The sequence below is a fragment of the Hyla sarda genome, chromosome 13, assembly GCF_029499605.1.
Source record: "Hyla sarda isolate aHylSar1 chromosome 13, aHylSar1.hap1, whole genome shotgun sequence".
Taxonomy (NCBI): Eukaryota; Metazoa; Chordata; class Amphibia; order Anura; family Hylidae; genus Hyla; species Hyla sarda.
This window is the reverse complement of record NC_079201.1, coordinates 17,273,313-17,296,480: the sequence shown is the minus strand read 5'-3', so window position 1 is coordinate 17,296,480 and position 23,168 is coordinate 17,273,313.

The window sequence follows — 23,168 nt, the reverse complement described above, 5'->3', positions numbered from 1 at the left end:
GGATTGACAGTCCAGGTCACCTCTGAGCAGAGGGAGCAGAACAATGACGCAGGCCATGCCCAGGCTGTCAATAATGCTGAGGGTTTAGGGATTAAGATGTCACCAGCTACATCTGTACAAGTAAAGAAAATAGAACACACGCAGCAAGCTGCAGAGGCAAAAATAAGCAAATATTTTAACAAGGACCTACAGGGGAAATGCTTTTTCCACAATATTAGGTTAAAAATAAAAAGTGATAAAAATCTGAGACACTGTCTTACACTGTCCTACAGCATCATCTCCCAAAAAAAAACTGTTTTTTTTACTTGAGATTCCTTTTGTTGATTTTGCAAAATGGTATCAGATAAAATATGACTGACAGTTCTTTGTTGCATTGATACAGATCAGACAAAACAACCCTTTTGTGTCATTGTATGAAATCAGAGGCATATTAATGTATAGTAGTGCCCATAGGCTTTTATGGGTGTGTTATTATGACTCCAAGGGTGTACAGAGCAATGATACAGAGGACCTGATGAAGAGGAGATTACCTCTAGAAACAAGTTTTCCATAATAAACTGTTTGCTATTTTATTATATCACCAGGGCCGGCGCTACCTTAAGGCAGCTTAGGCAGCTGCCTTAAGGTGCTGAGCTGGGGGGGAGGATTGTGGAGTCAGGACGAGGACTTCACTTCAGTTCCATTCTGGCTATGGAGCAGGTGAGCAGCAGCACTGAGCAGCAGAGTAGAGGCCAGAGGCGCGTGGGTGCATTGCCGTACATAGTGAGTGAGTTACTGTTAACACCCCCCCCCCCCCCCCAATATAGCCCACCCCTTTTGATGTCACCATCGAGTGGTGGCATGGTAGTCATACTCAGCACTAAAAGAGTCTCTAAACATGACTGGGGCATCTTAGCCAAGCCAGAATCTCTCCCAGATGGGAATGTTTTTTGGGATCCTGGGTTCTTACCTCTGGTCAGTGCCACCTCTTTTCCTTTTGGTGGCGCACTAGTTGTCACAATAAAACAGTACAATATCCAAATTTCTCATCTATAGAAAACCCTTGAAAATATTTTTTTTAGATAATTGTGGACAACTTCATTGGCGGAGCTGTTTCATTTACACAAATTCTTCATTACTTAAAATAAGTTTAAAAAAAAAATGCATGGGACCTTCAACAATTCCCAGTACTCCCGATAAGGTTCTGTATTACAAAATGAATTCTAGCCCTACCATTGACAATGGATTAAAAACTGGCAGGAGTCTGTTGTGTAAGTGATGCCCGTAACCTTTGCCAGCATCCACGAGCATTCACGGGAAATCAAGCTACATTGTATTGCTCTAGGCCCATTCATAAGGTAGCAATGGAGTGTTAATCCGAATAACTAACCCATTGATTTCTTCATCGTAGTTCAAACAAAGATTCCAAAAAAAGAGAAAAAAAATTGGCTTCTTATATCCAGCAGGGAATGAATTTCCTACCTTATTTGGAGTCATTAAGAACACTGGAGCAAGGATCAATGGAAGGATTATGCTTCATCCCATTAAGAGGCTGAAGTCATCGTTCATTTATGAGCTCTCTGTTGTTGATCGTGGTGTGAACTGAAATCGATGATGTAAAAATGTTATTTAAATGCCACGACCTAGGCCAGAAATAGAAAGGTCTGCGATCCAGCGGCCACGGAACAAGAAGTCCCAGCATATGGCCTCAGAGTTCAACGACTGAGGAGCCACAGGGTCCCAGACACCAATTTAGACTAAAACAATTCAATGCAAGAACTCGGCAATGTTATAAGAGACTGTAGAGAATTAGAAAATCACTGCGCCTTTCTTACAAAAATAGTGTAACACCTGTCTAACACCTTAATGACACAGGGAATTCATGTACATAATGATTGTGGTCCGGGTGTATGAAGCACAAGACTCACTGGTAATGCCAGACACCAGCTGATGTCTGGCATTAAATCATACCTGTCATATCTTACTTTCTTGCGGCAGGCAGAGTGGTGCCCCCCATCAAGAGGGCGCTCTAGGCAGCTATCTATTTTGCCTATAGGCAGAGCCGGCCCAGATAGGCATAGCACTGATCAGGAGCGTAGCTATAGGGGGTGCTGAGGTAGCAGTCGCACCAGGGCCCTGATGCCTAAGGGGGGCCCCAAAGCACATCTGCCCCATAAGAGACCAGAATTATAATTGCCACATGGTGCCCTGTTGCAGATTTTGTATCGGGGCCCAGAAGCTACAAGTTCTGCCTCTGGCACTGATCAGTATTATCTGTAAGAAGAAGAGTGCAGAAGGCAGTGAGCGGAGCTGCGCGGGCCATCTTTACACATCGGACCCCCACAATTGCAACCCTGGTGGTCCGATGTGTGTCAGATCTGTATTGATCACGACAGCTGGAGGGTTAATGGCGGACATCCACAGGATCACTGATGTCCTACATTATTCATGAGGTCCCGGCTGGTGATAACAGCTAACAGATAATGGCCGGTTCAGATCACCATGTCGGACTATGTGCGACGTACGTGTATGTCTCTGGGCGCTAAGCACCAGGGCACAGTGACGTACATGTACGTCACGTGACCTCTAGGGGTTAAGATATAAAACCTTAATCTAGTAATGAGAGTAGGCTTGAGATGTTAAGACTAGACTGCTGTTTGATGTATTGCAGTGGTCTCCAAGCTGTGGACCTCCAGCTGTTGCAAAACTACAACTCCCAGCATGCCCGGACAGCAGTTGGCTGTCCAGGCATGCTGCGAGTTGTAGTTTTGCAACAGCTGGAGGTCCCCAGTTTGGAGACCACTGACCTACAGGATGTCTGAGAAGAAATTCCCAAGAATTATGTGTAGGTAGCTAAGGTATTAAAAAAAAACAGAGCTGTCCTAACTTAAAGAATGCGGCATGTAAATCGGACGGTCTTGTTTAAGAAGCGCCGGAATCATCTGTCCCTGTTATTAAAACGAATGTAGCCGCTACTTCGGCTCAATGTTTATTTAGATGAATCAGCGAGGAAGTCAATTAAAGCGGAAAACACCCGGGGAGGAAATAATTGTCTGTCTTCGCCCATTAAAAATGGCCGCTGGACTCTAAACTATAGCCGCGGCAAGACGGTTTGATTTTTCAGCTAGAAATGCAGAATTAAGTAATTCTGCTCCTTGAGCTCTCTTGGCTTAAGAGGGTTTCCTATTAAGATAAATCGTCCTACGTTGAGGCATAAAGTGCAGATAAACATGTTAGTAATGGACTGTTTGAGAGATATACGCTTACTAATGCCCATGTGCTTGCTTTGTTTTTATAGCCTGTTACCATTGGTAACGTGACTTTATGGCGGTCAGTAAGATGGTCACACATGCTCAGTTCGTCTGCAATCGCCTGGTCTGTCCCACAAGTCTCATTAGTCTTCAGGGGGACTGTATTAAAGTTGCACGGCGCACAGCCATTGGAAAAAAAAAAAAGAAGGACCGTCCCGTATTTTACATGTATCTAGTACACACAGTGGGAATACCCCTATGTCAGTGTGTTTCACAACCTTTTTTGGCTCGGGGAGCCCTTCGGAAAATAATTTTTTCAATCGGAACCCCAACCGAAGTTGAGGAGTAAGAAAATAAAAGGAAAGCCGCAATGCAATGTACAACATCTATTTATCTGTGGGTATGTAGATTACAGTGCTGCTTTATACAGCAACTCACACGTGACGTCTTCTAAAATCAGCGTTGTTTCCTTCTCTTCTCCATCTGGTCCGCGCCATCAATTTCCAGCCACAATTCTTCACCGTTAAGCCTGCAAAACAAACCTATTAAGGGCGGGTTCACACAACGATTTTGCTATATGGTTCCTGTATCAGGTTTTTGATTAAAAAAAACAGATTCCTCAAAACCTGACTAAACTGCATAAAACCGTGTGTACACATTTTTATCTGTATACGGTTGAAAACTGCATACAGTTTGAAAAATGATGTCCGGTTGCATCAATTTTTTAAGGAAAAAAACGTATACTTTTTGAACTTTTCACTCCATTATGAATAAAGTTTCACTTGTTTGATTGAAATTCCAAGAAAAAAAAATGTGGAAAGTCAAAAACCATAATGTGAAAACTGGATTGAACCGTACACACATACAGTTCTGTACGGTTCCCATTGACTCGCATATTTAAAAAAAAAAACGTATACGGGTCAATACGGTTTTTCACCCGGACCAAAAACCGTGGTAGACCAAAAAAAAGGAAAAAACCGTGTGGTTTGAAAAACTGAGACAACCATATACAATATGGTGCATACAATTTTGAATGGAAAGTCTATGGCCACGGTTTGCTGTACGGTTGCATACGTTTTTTTTTTTTTTTTTAAATAAACGTATCCAAAAACTGTATAGAAAAATCCTGGTGTGAACCCACCCTAAGCTCCGCACTTTACCAGCATCAGCCTCCAGATTCCCCTTTTAGAAGTGAGGAGGAATACAGGGGCATATAGGTGCAAAGGGGTAACAGAGGGGTGCAGAAAGGTGTACATGGGTGACAGGTATGTTGAGGAGTGTATGTGGGTGACAGAGGGCTGTATATGGATGACAGAGGAGTGTAGAGGATTGTACATGGGTGACAGAGGGGTATATATTGCTCAGTCTGTATATAGAGGAAGTACAAATGTATAGGACCTTCCTAGGTCATGTGATATATTATAATGGTTGTACACATGTTTAGGACCTTCCTGGGTCATGTGATAATGTCATGTGATGTACCCAGAGTTCTCTGGGTTCAGGACCTACAGGCTTTTCCACCAATGGGCTGTAGTCCAGCCTCCTCAGTATATAAGGGGCTGTAGTCTCTAAATTTGCTCTCTTGTTCCTGCTCGCTCTTATCTTCTGGATTTCAGCCAAGCACAATCAGCGTATCTCAATTCATCTTAACAAGGCCAAAGCCTAAAGAACCAGTAGCCACTAAAACCGTGAGTTATAAATCTCTGTTTACTAAATCCTTGTGACTACTATTCAACTCTAATCCTATAATTAGTAGCACAGTGGCCTGCTTAAAGGTCCAGACTATTAGTCCTAGCAAAGCCTGTGAGGAACCTGCATCCCGGTTACCTCAGGAGAAACTGTATATTTGTAAAGACTGTTTGGACAAGAAGTTAAGTAAAAGTTCCAGTTATCTCATAAATCCTGCTGTGGACATTTCGTTTATTATCCTGCTGTTTTTTGGCTGGTTGTCAGCATGGCCTTTTATACAAAACCACCGCATCCTGACTTCACGACAAATCAAGGCTTAATACCACCAGACCCTGTAACATCATTGCCTCACCTTGTCACCACAACTCTTTTGGCGTCACGAACAGGATACGGGTGTGTGCCTTTAATAACTTCAGTTACCCTGACCGCCCGCAATGTAAAACGGATGTATACTGTTATTGCAAGTGCCATAGTCCTCCCCCTATTCAGAACTTTGAAGCTGTTTCAAGAATTGTGCCAGTTTCATGACTGTAAGAAGCTCCGGACTACAGCCTACCACCCCCAGGGGAATGGATTGTGTGAACGCATCAACCAGGTCTTCATACACATGCTGTGAGCAGCGTCAGTATCCAAGCACGAAGAGTGGCCCCGGCTATTGCCTGAACTGTTGGAGATGTACAACAATACCATCCATTGCTGCACGGGGTACACTCCCTTCTTCCTGATGGGACGACATGGGCAACTTCCCAAACACCAAGCAATAATTCTCCACAAGCCTCACAAGACTGGGTCTCTGATCATCAAAGAAGAATTCAGGAAGCTAAGGAGATTGTTGGAAAGAAAATGGGCGAGGCCCAGGAACGTCAGCAGAGAGACTACAACCGTCACGCATCTGCTAAGCCGTTACAACTGGGAGACAGGGTTTGGCTAAGGAAGTTCCCCAGCACACACAAGTTAGATTCCATCTGGGAGATGGAACCTTATACTATAACCGCTGTGCCATACCCAGACTCAGACGTCTACGAAGTCCAGAAGACTGGTTTTGAGCCGCAGGTGGTTCATCGGAACCGGATCAAATTGTGCCTCAGAGAGAATTTACTGGAACCTCCTCCTACTCCCATCGCTGCTAGACCCGTGTGAGGGAATATGTCCCAGGAGAAGGGATCCATCTGTTGATGTACATTCCGATGTTCTCGTCCAACCAGCCTGCAGTGTTCTGTGCAATGCCCTATCCAGCTCCAGCACAACCGTCTCTGGTTTCCTTGCCTGCTGTAAGCCTGTCTCCCGTGGCAACTGCTGTAAGACAAGATCCGACATCACCGATCCCCACAGTCCAGGATTAAGTGCAACTCCTGCATCCAGCCCTAAAACTGGTCCCTCTGGGACTGAAGTAACATGAGTTCTGGCAGAAGAAGGCACTCCTGAAGGGTCGACACAAGGAAACATACCAATCAGAACATTCAAAGTTCAGTACACATAACTTATAAACTATACTCACAAGGAAAAAAAATAGGTATATAAAAATATCTCACAAATAAACACAAAAATGAGTCTTAGGGACTGTAACATGTTCTATATCAGTCCATACCACTGTTATGCAGAAATGTCATGCACTAATATGTTCTTTTGTCTCTACGTGTTCAGGATGCTCTTCCTGGCCAGAAGGTATTCCTGTAGCTAATTAAACAATACACGTATCCAGTAACGTAACAGTATGCTTAATTGTTATCTAGATTAAGAGTTCTAGGGGTAAGTGTGTAGTACCGATAGACTAAGGCAGCTAGCATTGGGCAGAATAGCTAAGGCATTGGGCAGAAAGCCTCAGGCAACCCAATCCGCAACTAGTGTATAACAAATGGAAATAATGTGTGGTGTTATATCAAATGTATGTCAATAAAAAGGTAACAGTGATTTCAGCATGTAGAAGCATTATACATCCAGTTTATATGTCAGTCAAAGGTCAAATGTCAGACATCAATCAAAAGTCAGATGTCAATCAAATTTTCAGCTATAGACGAATGTTATAGCTAGGATGTAATTAAGTTTCATGCATAGTCAGTAAATGCATAATCTCATAAACTAAAGTAAAATAGAGATACCAAAGGTATAAAATCATACTCATTCTAACCAGTATATCCTGTTCGTGAATAAGGACTAAGATGATCCTGTTCGTGAGTAAGGACTAGTATCATCCTGCTTTCAAATGATATTCCGTCATTAGGTTGTATTCTGTTCACGAATCAACTCCCAACAATCCTGTTTGTGTATCAGTTTTAAGAGCATGTATGGACATTGCTTAAATGCACAGAGACTCTCTATATATTTTTTCTCCATTTTATTATCACCATCCTGAACTTGGACATTTGCATTAGTGCTTCAGGACTGCATCCGGCCCTATGGCCATTCTGTCCCTCTACCTTAGGGGACCTGTGTCAAGGACAACTCATCTTAAGTAAGGGGGTTTGTGATGTCCCGGTACAGGACCTTGTCCTGTCCCTGTCTTAAGTCCCCTCAGTTAGAGTGCCTCCATTACACAGGGCTTTCCTGCAGGGCTTGCCCTTGTTCACATCGTATAAATGTGTTCCTGTATATTGCTCAGTCTGTATATAGAGGTAGTACAAATGTATAGGACCTTCCTAGGTCATGTGATTTATTATAATGGTTGTACAAATGTTTAAGACCTTCCTGGGTCATGTGATAATGTCATGTGACTCTGGGTTCAGGACCTACAGGCTTTTCCACCAATGGGCTGTAGTCCAGCCTCCTCAGTATATAAGGGGCTGTAGTCTCTAAATTCGCTCTCTTGTTCCTGCTCGCTCTTATCTTCTGGATTTCAGTCAAGCACAATCAGCGTATTTCAATTGATCTCAACTAGGCCAAAGCCTAAAGAACCAGCAGCCACTAAAACCGTGAGTTATAAAGCTCTATCTACCAATTCCTTGTGACTACTGTTCAACTCTAATCCTATAATTAGTAGCACAGTGGCCTGCTTAAAGGTCCAGACTATTAGTCCCAGCAAAGCCTGTGAGGAACCTGCATCACGGTTACCTCAGGAGAAACTGTTTATTTGTAAAGACTGTTTGCACAAGAAGTTAAGTAAAAGTTCCAGTTATCTCATAAATCCTGCTGTGGATATTCCGTTTATTATCCTGCCGTTTTTGGGCCGGTTGTCGGCAGGGTTGTCTATACAAAACAACCGCATCCTGGTGTCACGACAAATCAAGGGTTAATACCACCAGACCCTGTAACATCATTGCAACACCCCGGCACCACAAGTGCACATGGGTGACAGAGGGGTGTACATGGGTGACAGGTGTGTAGAGGAGTGTATATGGGTGACAGAGGGGTGTACATGGGTGACAGAGGGGTGTAGAGGAGTGTACATGGGTGACAGAGGGGGTAGAGGAGTGTACATGGGTGACAGAAGGGTGTAGGGGTGACAGAGGGGTGTTGAGGAGTATACATGGGTGACAAAGGGGTGTACATGGGTGACAGGTGTGTAGAGGAGTGTACATGGGTGACAGAGAGGTGTAGAAGAGTGTACATGGGTGACAGGGGTGTAGAGGAGTGTACATGGGTGACAGAGGGGTGTAGAGGAGTGTACATGGGTGACAGAGGGGTGTAGAGGTGACAGAGGGGTGTTGGGGAGTGTACATTGGTGACAGAGGGGTGTGGGGTGACAGAGGGGTGTTGAGGAGTGTACATGGGTGACAGAGGGGTGGGCCGGGTAACATCAGGCGGGCCGGATAACATCAGGCTGGCCGGGAACAATCCGGTGCACTATCCCCATTGCATTAAGCCTCTCCCGGCCTGCGCGCCTGTGAATAACTCACGGCGCCGCTGTGTGTGCAGTGCACGCAGGGTTCACACAGGGTTCACGCAGCGCACGCAGGGTTCCTTTCTCCCCTGTGCCACCGTGACGCGCAGGCTGGTGCGGGAGATTTAAAAAATAAAATAAGAATGAGGGGGCGTGGTGTTACATCGCGAGGGGATGTTGCAACTCCCGCAGCTCGCACCCAGCCTTCAGAACAAAATGTTTGAACGCTGGGGCAGTGGAGTATCCTTTAATGTGACTGCAAAAAGGTAACCGCAAAAGTATTTGCTACTTAACTATTTACTAGGGAGAAGGAAAAAACCTAGTGAAGGTTACATCAGGGCATTTGGGTCACACACATCTCACATTATCCACACTTTGTAACAAATTCTAAGAGAAGAAGTGACTCAGAAAAGGTAAATAAATGTAATTAATGTGAAGTTTATTATTATATTTTTATATGTATTTTTAATGTGCTGTAACCTCCCATCACCCACGAAGAGTGTACTGCAGCGCTCAGGACAGGAAAAACCCCCACAGGGGAGGAAACCTGTAGGGAATCCATGGCTGCTGTATGGCCCTTCCTCTGGGCATACTAAGGGAGGATTACTCTATAACATGACTGCAAATGTGTATGTAGTGATAGTGTGTGGGGAATGGAGTGGAGGGGCACATGACAGGGGGAGACTAGTGGCCACTAAGGGGTTAAGTTTTGTGTGGGGAATGAATGTGTATGTAGTGATAGCGTGTAGGGGATGAATGTGTATGTAGTGATAGTGTGTAGGGGATGAGTGTGTATGTAGCGATAGTGTGTAGGGGATGAATGTGTATGTAGTGATAGTGTGTGGGGAATGAATGTGTATGTAGTGATAGTGTGTGGGGAATGAATGTGTATGTAGTGATAGTGTGTAGGGGATGAATGTGTATGTAGTGATAGTGTGTAGGGGATGAATGTGTATGTAGTGATAGTGTGTAGGGGATGAATGTGTATGTAGTGATAGTGTGTAGGGGATGAATGTGTATGTAGTGATAGTGTGTAGGGGATGAATGTGTATGTAGTGATAGTGTGTAGGGGATGAATGTGTATGTAGTGATAGTGTGTAGGGGATGAATGTGTATATAGTGATAGTGTGTAGGGGATGAATGTGTATATAGTGATAGTGTGTAGAGGATGAATGTGTATATAGTGATAGTGTGTAGGGGATGAATGTGTATATAGTGATAGTGTGTAGGGGATGAATGTGTATGTAGTGATAGTGTGTAGGGGATGAATGTGTATGTAGTGATAGTGTGTGGGGAATGAATGTGTATGTAGTGATAGTGTGTGGGGAATGAATGTGTATGTAGTGATAGTGTGTAGGGGATGAATGTGTATGTAGTGATAGTGTGTAGGGGATGAATGTGTATGTAGTGATAGTGTGTAGGGGATGAATGTGTATGTAGTGATAGTGTGTAGGGGATGAATGTGTATGTAGTGATAGTGTGTAGGGGATGAATGTGTATGTAGTGATAGTGTGTAGGGGATGAATGTGTATGTAGTGATAGTGTGTAGGGGATGAATGTGTATATAGTGATAGTGTGTAGGGGATGAATGTGTATATAGTGATAGTGTGTAGAGGATGAATGTGTATATAGTGATAGTGTGTAGGGGATGAATGTGTATGTAGTGATAGTGTGTAGGGGATGAATGTGTATGTAGTGATAGTGTGTAGGGGATGAATGTGTATGTAGTGATAGTGTGTAGGGAATGAATGTGTATATAGTGATAGTGTGTAGGGGATGAATGTGTATGTAGTGATAGTGTGTAGGGGATGAATGTGTATGCAGTGATAGTGTGTAGGGAATGAATGTGTATATAGTGATAGTGTGTAGGGGATGAATGTGTATGTAGCGATAGTGTGTAGGGGATGAATGTGTATGTAGCGATAGTGTGTAGGGGATGAATGTGTATATAGCGATAGTGTGTAGGGGATGAATGTGTATGTAGTGATAGTGTGTAGGGGATGAATGTGTATATAGCGATAGTGTGTAGGGGATGAATGTGTATATAGTGATAGTGTGTAGGAGATGAATGTGTATGTAGTGATTGTGTGTAGGGGATGAATGTGTATGTAGTGATAGTGTGTAGGGGATGAATGTGTATGTAGCGATAGTGTGTAGGGGATGAATGTGTATGTAGTGATAGTGTGTAGGGGATGAATGTGTATGTAGTAATAGTGTGTAGGGGATGAATGTGTATGTAGCGATAGTGTGTAGGGGATGAATGTGTATATAGCGATAGTGTGTAGGGGATGAATGTGTATGTAGCGATAGTGTGTAGGGGATGAATGTGTATGTAGTGATAGTGTGTAGGGAATGAATGTGTATGTAGTGATAGTGTGTAGGGGATGAATGTGTATGTAGTGATAGTGTGTAGGAGATGAATGTGTATGTAGTGATAGTGTGTAGGAGATGAATGTGTATGTAGTGATAGTGTGTAGGGAATGAATGTGTATGTAGTGATAGTGTGTAGGGGATGAATGTGTATGTAGTGATAGTGTGTAGGGGATGAATGTGTATGTAGTGATAGTGTGTAGGGGATGAATGTGTCTGTAGTGATAGTGTGTAGGGGATGAATGTGTATGTAGCGATAGTGTGTAGGGGATGAATGTGTATGTAGTGATAGTGTGTAGGGGATGAATGTGTATGTAGTGATAGTGTGTAGGAGATGAATGTGTATGTAGTGATAGTGTGTAGGGGATGAATGTGTATGTAGTGATAGTGTGTAGGGGATGAATGTGTATGTAGTGATAGTGTGTAGGGGATGAATGTGTATGTAGTGATAGTGTGTAGGGGATGAATGTGTATGTAGTGATAGTGTGTAGGGGATGAATGTGTATGTAGTGATAGTGTGTAGGGGATGAATGTGTATGTAGTGATAGTGTGTAGGGGATGAATGTGTATGTAGCGATAGTGTGTAGGGGATGAATGTGTATGTAGTGATAGTGTGTAGGGGATGAATGTGTATGTAGTGATAGTGTGTAGGGAATGAATGTGTATGTAGTGATAGTGTGTAGGGGATGAATGTGTATGTAGTGATAGTGTGTAGGGGATGAATGTGTATGTAGTGATAGTGTGTAGGGGATGAATGTGTATGTAGTGATAGTGTGTAGGGGATGAATGTGTATGTAGTGATAGTGTGTAGGGGATGAATGTGTATGTAGTGATAGTGTGTAGGGGATGAATGTGTATGTAGTGATAGTGTGTAGGAGATGAATGTGTATGTAGTGATAGTGTGTAGGAGATGAATGTGTATGTAGTGATAGTGTGTAGGGAATGAATGTGTATGTAGTGATAGTGTGTAGGGAATGAATGTGTATGTAGTGATAGTGTGTAGGGGATGAATGTGTATGTAGTGATAGTGTGTAGGGGATGAATGTGTATGTAGCGATAGTGTGTAGGGGATGAATGTGTATGTATTTTGTGTGTGATTTGTGTACAGTGATTTAGTGTGTGTAATATGTGTAACAATCAATATACTATAAGGGCACGTTCCCACTTGGCGTTTATGTAGCATATTTCACGCTGTGCAAAAAAATGTTAAATAAACTAATGTAAATAAATGTAAACATTTGTGGTATTACCTAGCAGACTAGTAAAATATATATATATATTTTTTTTTAAATCAATTATGTAAACGAAAGAAAAAATTAAGTAAATAAAAACTACTGGGGAGATAAATCAAAACCTGTGCAGAGAAAAAGTTAACCAGTTGCCCATTGCAACCAATCAGATTGCTTTAGAGGCCTTTGTTATAATGAAAGAACCAATTTGGTTGGTCCCTATGGGCATCTAGTCAGTTTTTCCTCTGTACAGGTTTTGATAAATCCTACCTCAAAAATCTTTACTACACGTACAGTAGGACTAAGTGTCCTAACATTGCCAAATATACCTGTAACTCCAAACCTGGGCCCATGTACAGAGGAGTAACTTGTAGCTTCTGGACCCCCAGTGCAAAGTCTGTGGCAGGGCCCCATGTCCAGGGTCAGATTAAGGCTGCCTGGAAGATGGAGCACTTCATTATGATGCCCCCCCCCCCCTGACAGTTCCCCCACATTAGGTGTAGTATAGTTCCCCCACGTTAGGTTGGCAGTGTAGTTCCCCCACATTAGGTTGTAGTTCCCCCACATTAGGTGTGCAGTACAGTTCCCCGCACATTAGGTTGGCAGTACAGTTCCCTCACATTAGGTTGGCAATACAGTTCCCCCACATTAGGTGCAGTAGAGTTCCGCCACATTAGGTGCAGTACAGTTCCCCCACATTAGGTGTAGTATAGTTCCCCACATTAGGTGTAGTATCGTTCCCCACATTAGGGGCAGTACAGTTCCCCCACATAAGTTGGCAGTACAGTTCCCCCACATTAGGTTGGCAATACAGTTCCCCCACATTAGGTTGGCAGTACAGTTCCCCCACATTAGATTGGAAGTACAGTTCCCCCACATTAGGTGCAGTACAGTTCCCCCACATTAGGTGCAGTACAGTTCCCCCACATTAGGTGCAGTATAGTTTCCCCATCATTAGGTGCAGTATAGTTCCGCACATTAGGTGCAGTATAGTTCCCCCACATTAGGTGCAGTAGAGTTCCCCCACATTAGGTGCAGTATAGTTCCCCCACATTAGGTGAGTACAGTTCCCCCACATTAGGTGCAGTACAGTTCCCCCACATTAGGTGCAGTATAGTTCCCCACAGTAGATGCAGTATAGTTCCCCCACATTAAGTGCAGTATAGTTCCCCCACATTAGGTTGTAGTTCCTCCACATTAGGTGCAGTATAGTTCCGCACATTAGGTGCAGTATAGTTCCCCCACATTAGGTGCAGTAGAGTTCCACCACATTAGGTGCAATATAGTTCCCCACATTAGGTGCAGTATAGTTCCCCACAGTAGATGCAGTATAGTTCCCCCACATTAAGTGCAGTATAGTTTCCCCACATTAGGTTGTAGTTCCTCCACATTAGGTCCAGTATAGTTCCTCCACATGTGGTGCAGTATAGTTCCCCCACATTAGGTGCAGTATAGTTCCCCCACATTAGGTGCAGTATAGTTCCCCACATTAGGTGCAGTATAGTTCCCCCACATTAGGTACAGTACAGTCCCCCCCCCCCCATTAGGTGCAGTATAGTTCCCCCATATTAGGTGCAGTATAGTTCCCCACATTAGGTGCAGTATAGTTCCCCATATTAGGTGCAGTACAGTTCCCCCACATTAGGTGCAGTATAGTTCCCCACATTAAATGCAGTATAGCTCCCCCACATTAAATGCAGTATAGCTCCCCCACATTAAGTGCAGTATAGTTCCTCCACATTAGGTGCAGTATAGTTCCTACACATTAGGTGCAGTATAGCTCCCCCATTTAGGTGCAGTATAGTTTCCCCACATTAGGTGCAGTATAGTTCCCCCACTTGACTAAACAGATATACCAGGCACTGCACTAAGTAACACTGAAAGTCCCGTATAGAAAAAGATAATCGGCTACAGGTGCTTGTAACAGCTGGCTATGTCTTCGGGTGCGGACTATCACAAATAATTTCGACTGCATATGAAGTGTAAAGAAATGAAGTCGCACTCACCCAGACTTTTGCTTCAGCGTGTAGTTTTTAATTCCAATAAAGCAGCTGTATGATACATAGATTGCAAACCACTGATAGGTTACTAGTTCCCCACATTAGGTGCAGTACAGTTCCCCCACATTTGGTGCAATATAGTTCCCCAACATTAGGTGCAGTATAGTTCCCCCACAGACATCCAGCCTTCAGCCATATAAAGTGTATGGCTGGAGGCTGTATGCCTGTTTACTGCCCCACTTCAGTGTTCCAACCACCACTCCTCCGGTCTGGGGACCCCGGGGACCGCGCTCGCGTCGTCGTCCTCGATGCTCCGCTCCACTCTGCTCTGTTACTATGGGTGCAAGTACGGGAAGTCAGCGACGTCCCTGTGTGCGCTACCTTCCGACGGCCCCTGCATTTTTAAAGTTAGCGCGGGGGCCCCCGCAGAGAGGTAACCGCTGGGACATCCTTGTGTCCTGAAAAGATTTTTCGGGACACAGGGATGTCCCGAATGTGATGGGGGCCCCCTGCAGGCACGGGGCCCGGAGCAGGCGCTCCATGAGTGCCAATCATGATCCGGCCCTGCCCATGTCTACCATGTGCTATTTCAAATACTGGTGTCTTTTTATGGGACAGTGGAGTCTTGGGGCCCTTCTGACACCAGGGCCCCGGTGTGACTGCTACATGTGCACCCCTATAATTATACTCAGTGGCGTAGCTATAGAGGTCGCAAGGGTCGCAAACGCGACTGGGCCCCGTAGCCCGGGGCCCACTTCACTATACTATACTGCAGCCAGGGCCGGGCTGGATATCGGGCACACCGATTTGCCTGGTGGGGCCGGGCCGTCCAGTGGGCTGTCTGCTTCAATGCAATGTTTAAAAACTTTTTTTTTTTTTAAGTTTGCGGCCGCTCTTACCCCTCCTCCTGCTGCAGCGGATTGGCTGCTGGAGGCAAACGTGCGCCGCGCAGGCACGAACGTCTTCTTGCTCCTGATGCCGAGGAAGAAATGGAGGCTGGCAAGCAGATGGGAGCCGGTGCTCCACATCTGCCTCTGACCCCAATATCTGCGGCAACATATTCCTGGTGACCGTCAGGGGGGGGGGGGGGTTGCCTTCTGTCTATGTAGGGGCCCCCCTCCGAACTAAAACCCATAAAAACCCAGAACCCCAACCTTTGGCCAGGGCATTAAAGCTTCCGTGCGGCCTGTTGCCTCCGATGCTGGATTCCTGGGACCGGATCACCCTGAACTCACGGCGTATGCAGGTGAGGAGGCCGAGGACCAGGGGGGGGGGGGGGGGGCAAGGATCATGTGTATGTATGTTTGCATGTATGTGTTATGTGAGGTGTGTGTGTATGATGTGTGTGTATATGTATGTTTTATGTGTGAGTAAATGTATCGTTTGTTTGTATTATTGTGTTTGTGTATGTATGTTGTGTGTATGTATGTGTAAGCGCGATGTATATATGCATAGGGGGGTTTGGGGTCTGGAGGCAGCGTGTGTTTGAATGATGTGTGTGTATGTATGATGTATGAATGATAGATGTTGTGTAAGCAAGATGTATGTATGATGTGTGTAAGCTAGAAGGATATATGTATGATGTATGGACATGTATTATATTGGGGGATCTGGAGGCAGCAGGTGTATGTATGATATGTGTTTATGTATGATGTGTATGTTTTATACATGTGTGGGGGGCCCAGAGGCGGCGTGTGTATGAATGATGTGTGTGTATGTACTGTATGTATGATGTATGAATGATGTGTGTAAGCAAGATGTATATGTATGATGTGTGGAGATGTGTGTAAGCTAGAAGGATGTATGCAGAGGGATCTGGAGGCGGCGAGTGTATGTATGTATGTATGTATGATGTATGTGTATGTATGATCTGTGTGTATGTATGTATAATGCATGTGTTTGGGGGGTCCGGAGGTGGCATGTATGAATGATGTGTGTATGTATGATGTATGTATGAATAATGATGTGTGTATGAATGATAGATGTGTGTATGCAAGATGTATGTATGATGTGTGGGAGGGTACAGCGTATAGCATGGTTATTTTTGAGGGTTTATATTCAGGGGCACTGTGTGTGGCAGTATTAGGCTGCATTCACACCACGTTTTGTACATACGGGTGCCGGATCCGGCGGGGGGAGGGGCAAACCAGGCACTCCCGTACCCCAGCCGGATCAGCCCATGACTCCATTTACTTTAATGAGCCTACCGGAGTCAAACGGTAACTCCGGTCGGCTCAGTTTTGACCCGTATGTGGTTTTGGACCGGACCTAAAACCGTTTGACTCCGGTAGGCTCATTAAAGTAAATGGAGTCACGGGCTGATCCAGCTGGGGTACGGGAGTGCCCGGTTTGTCCCTCCTCCCGCCGGATCCCGGCACCCATATGTACAAAACGTTGTGTGAATGCAGCCTTATATTTAAGAGGTACAGTGTGTGGCAGTATTATATTCAGGGTGAACACTAGGTGGCAGTATTATATTCAGGGGGTACAGTGGGTGGCAGTATTATATGCAGGAGGTACAGTGGATGGTAGTTTTATATTCTGGGGGTGCAGTGGGTGGCAGTATTCTATTCAAGGAGTACAGTGGATGGTAGTTTTATATTCAGGGGGTACAGTAGGTGGCAGTATTATATTCAAGGAGTACAGTGGACGGTAGTTTTATATTCAGGGGATTAAGTAGGTGGCAGTATTATATTCAATGAGTACAGTGGGTGGTAGTTTTATATTCAGGGGGTACAGTAGGTGGCAGTATTATATTCAGGGGGTACAGTAGGTGGCAGTATTATATTCAGGGAGTACAGTGGGTGGCAGTATTATATGCAAGAGGTACAGTGGACGGTAGTTTTATATTGAGGGGGTGCAGTATTTAGCAGAATAATAATGATTATTGTCTTCGTACAGAGGATAAGGATCTACTGACAAAGTGAGAACCTGTGATGTCTGGGTGTCACACTCTTGAGAAGATGGAGCTGGAAGAAGTACTGACGTCTGAACCAGATGAAGAAGAAAAGAAAAGACAACAGAGAAGACGTCACTCAGGTCACTGATATCATTGTGTTTTCTCCTGACTGTCCCATCAGAGCTGGAGTCACTTGTAAGTTCCACAGTGATGATGGGTGATGTTGTACCTAATCTGTGGCTCTCCATCTGTTGCAAAACTACAACTCCTATAATGTCTGAGGCTCTCCAGACATGATGGGAGTTATAGCTTTACAACAGCTGGGTGATAGGTGGGGGTCCCAGCAGTTGGACCCCCTCCAGAAAAATGGGCTGCTTATTCTTAAATGCCTGTTTTGTCTGTCTGGCCCTGCCTGTTAGTCACTTATATTGTTGTGTATTCCCCTGACTGTGTCCCATCAGTGCTGCAGTCACTGATATCTTTGTGCAGCCAAGTAAGGGGTCGTCCGGGATTGGGGAAGAGGGCCGTTAGGTGGTAGGGGGCCCAGGGCAATTTTTCGCACCGGGGCCCCGTGGTTTCTAGCTACACCCCTGGTTATACCCCTGTCCACATGTATCAGAAGTGATCTGTGATGGAGTCAGGTATGGCATGTTTTTGTACCGGGGTCTGTGTGGAGGAGAAGGAAAACATTTTTACTTATTTTTAGAAATATATGTATGGGAGAGCTGGAGGTGCACAAGTGCTGTACTCGTGTATCTCCATCTCTTCCATAGAGATCCTAACTCCACCATAAAATGCATTTGAAAACATGCAAAACCAGAGTTCATCCAAGTTTTGTCTACTTTGTAAGGGCATTTTTGTGTGTGTCTATATATATATATATATATATATATATATGTATATATATATATATTTATACAGCAATTATATTTGTGTGTTTAGATAACACACAAAATATTTTTGCTATACATATATAACTTTCATAGAATGGAAAGACAAACAGATCATGTGCCATGTGCACACAGTGTGCTAATTTTCTAGGCAATAGGGCAACATAGTGGCTCAGGGGTTAACATTGTTGTCTTCTAGCACTGCAGTGCTGGATTCAAAAAAATCTGTAAATTTGTTAAGATTCTCTTACCGTATTTAAAAGACTTTGGGAAATTTTGAAGACAAGTAGATGGAATTGCAGTTTCCCAAAAGAATCATAGGAGGACTACAGTACAAAACACCTATACAACACCAATGGGAAGCAATGGTAGATACGTGTTATGTTCTCTGGACAAGATGGCAGTGTCACAGTAGATGGAAGGCAACAGCAGAGCCATTGGCACCTTCCTTTTGGCCTAAGTAACCTTTGTCAATGGCGGTTTGCACGTCCAGGATAGTCACTGACCCCAAGCCACTGCCATAATGATGGTGTCTGAGTGAAAATGTTTCAGTGATGTGGGTGTAAATAATCGTTATCTGAGAGCTTTGAACTTAAAAAATGACCAGCAACTTCATTGGAGAAGGTTTTCTGTGCAAGTAAATACAGCATACACTCTTTTAGCACTTGGAGAGTTGTTTTTTTTTTAAAATACAGTCCAAATATGTACTATGCTGTAAAGGGATCCTCACGGTTTGGCTCTCAATGGTAGTAGACAGTTTAGAAGACTTGCACTGATCATGGTTTTGTGCACCACAATACCCTATAGCAGGGTGTAAGGCAGTAAGGTTCATGGCATGAAAGCCAGGGCATATTGCCTTCAGACTAAGGACCCCTAGAAATACAGTAGTTGCAGAACAGCACTTGTTCCTTTATTCTCTTTTCTGAATTAAGTAGTTCTTCTAAGAGGCGAATTATGGATTTTAGAAGATATACCCCTTGTGTGGATTGATTGCAGTTTATGGGTGTAATTCCACTTCACATAAGGCTATGAGAATCACCATAAAAGACTTAGGCTGGCTAGATTTGTGGATTAACCCCCATGGTTTTACTGGCAGAGCCAGGACCAACTATATCTCTGCTTAGCAGGTTTGCTGGCAAACAGAAGCTCACAGCAGCTCCTTCGCTGGCCAAGGCCAGGCTACACTGACTAGTTTCTTACAGTCCTCTGGGGAGAGAGGGATAGTATAATAATATAATAGAACTATTAGGGCTTCTATCAGGAGCCCATGTGGGAAGGATCATGAGACCTGCCTCTCATATGCTTACATGTAATCCAATAGTTAGCAAATAGCACAGTACCTAATAGGTTCTACCAATTCATCAATAATAAATAAATGATGAATGTATATCACTATGGAAGTGGGAACCTAGTACACAAAGGGCTTCATATATGAACTCCTTGCATTGAAAAAACTAAGGACAAAATGGAGTCATTTAGGGATAAAATAGAAATATTTTATTGTTTAGAATTAAAAAACAATGGAGGGGAGACTGACACAGGGGGGAAATAAGACAACAAAGGGCGTCACTACTGCCAACACATGTAAAGTTCAAAAAGGACAATGGGTAAGTTGTACATTGCAATGAATTGACATAAGTCTTTAAGGTGCATCAGAAAACATACAGTACCAACCTAAAAGAAGTGCAGGAGTGCAGCAGGAGTGACGCCACCCCAACGTACGTTTCGGCGATATCCTTTGTCCTTCATATCTTTGCATAGTCATACATCTAGACCAATGTTTCCCAACCAAGGTGACTTCAGCTGTTGTAAAACTACAACTCCCAGCAAAAAACTGTGTGGGCTATTCTCCTATATACTCCTCACTTAATTTTTTTGTACTCTTTCCCTTATTGAGTCGTGGCCTTGTATTTCTCTTGCTGCGCTTAGCCTTTGTCCGATTTTGTGTTTAGTAATTTGCAGTCGCCCTGAAGTAATGTGTAGGGTACAATATCCGTGTCCCTTTTTCACCCAAATCCTCGTTCTGCAGATGCGCCCCCCCCCCTCCCTTCTTCTCATATCAACTCATTAACTCTGATAAATCAAAGCAGGAATATAGGGGACAGGAGACCGCTAAGGGTAAGAAGTGTGCAAAATGAAAAGCTAGTTAGCCATTCATCTCTGCCAGGACACAGAGAGAAAAATCTAGAAGAGTTCAAAAAAAGCTAAATAAATGATGTTTATTATTATAATCTTTCTCCTAACTCCGTGATCTCAAGTCATTTAGCGCCGCCGCAGCAGGATTGTATTTATAGCCGATCCTACCCGAAATTAGTTATTGTTACCCTAAAGTGCTCATGTCTAATAACCCGGCACCTTTATCCCTCTTGACTAACTCGGCCTTAGGCAAATGTTTGCTTGCATGGTAAATGTCCTTTATTCAAAAAGACAGAGGATCTTAAACATTCCCTTTTTCTCTCATTAGAATTAGGGATTGTCTGGTTTAAAATACCATTTTCATATATTCTATTAAGATGGGGGAAGTGCTCATCCAGGTACTGAATCCTTTAACCCATAGCAACTACAAAGAGCAGCTTTTAGATTGGATGACTCAGTATTCCTTGTATTACATGCATCGTCTATTCAAGGGTCACTGTGTAATACTTAATTTCTCCTGTAGTGGCGCTGCTGGGAGACAAACCACTTGCTATTAGATCCTCTCACAGATTACTCACAAATCCTGGGATTGCAGTAGTAGAAAATTTTGTAATTCGCTTTTCATGCAAGAATGGATGGATAGGAAATTGCTGTCTTGATTTATAAGGCATTAGCAATAGCAGCATCACTCTTCATGGGATTGGGAAAGCTGGGTGGCACGCAAACTATCCCAGCCTACTTAAGTCCCAGCAGTGGGCTGCTTGTATTCCCTGCACTTCTTACTGCAGCAGTGCTGTCTTGACCTTACTTTTCCCCAGCACTGATGTCTTCTATCCCCCCTCACTCTTCACTCAGTCTGCAATAAATCTTCTCTCCCTCACCTGCCCTGTTCCTACTTACTGCCCCCACACTAACTATTCTCTGCACCTGCCTGCCGGACAGTTAAATCATATTTTACCATGAAGCGGCAATATGTTTGAAACTCCCGGGCAATCTCTGCAGCCTGAAAGTAACACGTTCAGGAGATGTATCAAAGTCCCATAGTCTTGCAAGGGACATTTCGCATCCCACACCCGATCCCTGGGTACCTGCACTGGTGCCTTCTGGTCAACTTGACCACCCCCCACACTGGGACGCCTCTTTGGAAGCAACCTGGTACCCTCTAGCACAGTGTTTCTCAACTGTTGTCCTCAGGACCCCCCAACAGGTCATGTTTTCAGGATTTACTTAGTCTTTCACAGGGGATATAATTGTGGTGATGCCTGATTCACTGACCATAATTATATAACCTGTAAAAGACTGAGGAAATCCTGAGAACACGACCTGTTGGGGGGTCTTGAGGACGGCGCTTGAGAAACACTGCTCTAGCAGCTTATACATTGGGTTCACACCCCTTGCACAAAGTCAGTCCTGGAACTCCCGCTCCGGAGATCGCAGGGGTCCCAGCAATCCGAACACCCCCCGCCTTTGGATAGGGTATATGTTCATTTTTGTTGGAACTCTCCTTTAATTCTAAATCTCAACATCATGATGACCCAAGGCAGTTTGGTTCCCCAGCTGTTGCAAAGCTGTGACTCCCATCAAGCCCTGATAGCCGAAAACTGTTCTAAGGTGTCAATTTCCAAACTAATTGTAATTATAGGAGAATTTCTTAGTTTTCCACCTTTTGAACCCACAGCAGCTCTACTATATCTTCTATATCTTCTCCTATATCCTTTTTGTTGTGCGGAGCTGAAGAACCTCCACCAATCTTGATTGGCTCCAACAAGAAAAATCAAGAAAATACTTTAAAAAATCTACAATACCAAAGAACTTTTGCCACTTCACAGCTTAAATTTGAATTTCTACCTTCTGCCGCTATTCTATTTCCTCCAATTTCAATTTCAGAACTGGGCTGTTGTAGGAAATTCAATTTTTCTTGCAAAATCCAGATATATCACAGCGGATCAGTGAAAAAGGTCATACTAACTATACAGATAAATGGTCAGGTTAAAATACCAGTCTCTAACAGGAATGCAGAAAAGGCTCAAGGTTATATAAGAGAACCTGCACATGTGCAAAATACTGATGAACCTCTGCTCACGTGACCAACCTCCATGAGGGTATGCTAATTACATACAGATACGTTTTTTTCACATGTAGTGCACCATTCTGGTTAACAGCCAACAGCCGTGGTGATTCTATAAGATATTGTCGGCTGCCTAGCACCTACTATGTACACTCCACCAAGCACTGATACCCTATAATCTACCATCATCACAGAGTCAGGCTGCCTCCAGAAATATAATATATGATAATATATGGTGCACTTCGCCCTCAAAAACACCTGTAATTGTCTTACAGACAACAGGGATGGTGCTTACTTCTAAACGATATAGCTTTTACCTTTTAAAAACAACCTGTGGCCAAGCCACCCCTCACCCCCCTCCACACACACACTCACTCAAACACACACAAAAAAAAAAGGGATTATAGTTTCTTGATATGACCTCCCATCCCCGACATATGGAGGATTATAATTTAAAGAGTTACAGACTTAAACACGATTCTTAACAGGAACATTCTACAACCTTAAGCTGGTTTCCAGAATGCTTAGCAGCGGGTATTGGTATCCCAGGCTTTTCTTGGCTAATCTCTAATGACATGATCTCTCTATCCACCATGAGGAGTGGCAGACCTGCAAGAGATTTACTCTACCTCCTCTCACTAGGGAGGTTAGCTATCAACTCCCTGAACTAACTTCCTCTCAGTAGAGAGAATGACCTAGAGTAAGCTCCTCCCTGCCCTCTGGAAGGTTACCAGCAATGTCTAGGTGTGTGTGCATGTTAAACCTTCTTCTACTTACTGGCTATCACAACATATATATATATATATATATATATATATATATATATATATATAAAGCTAT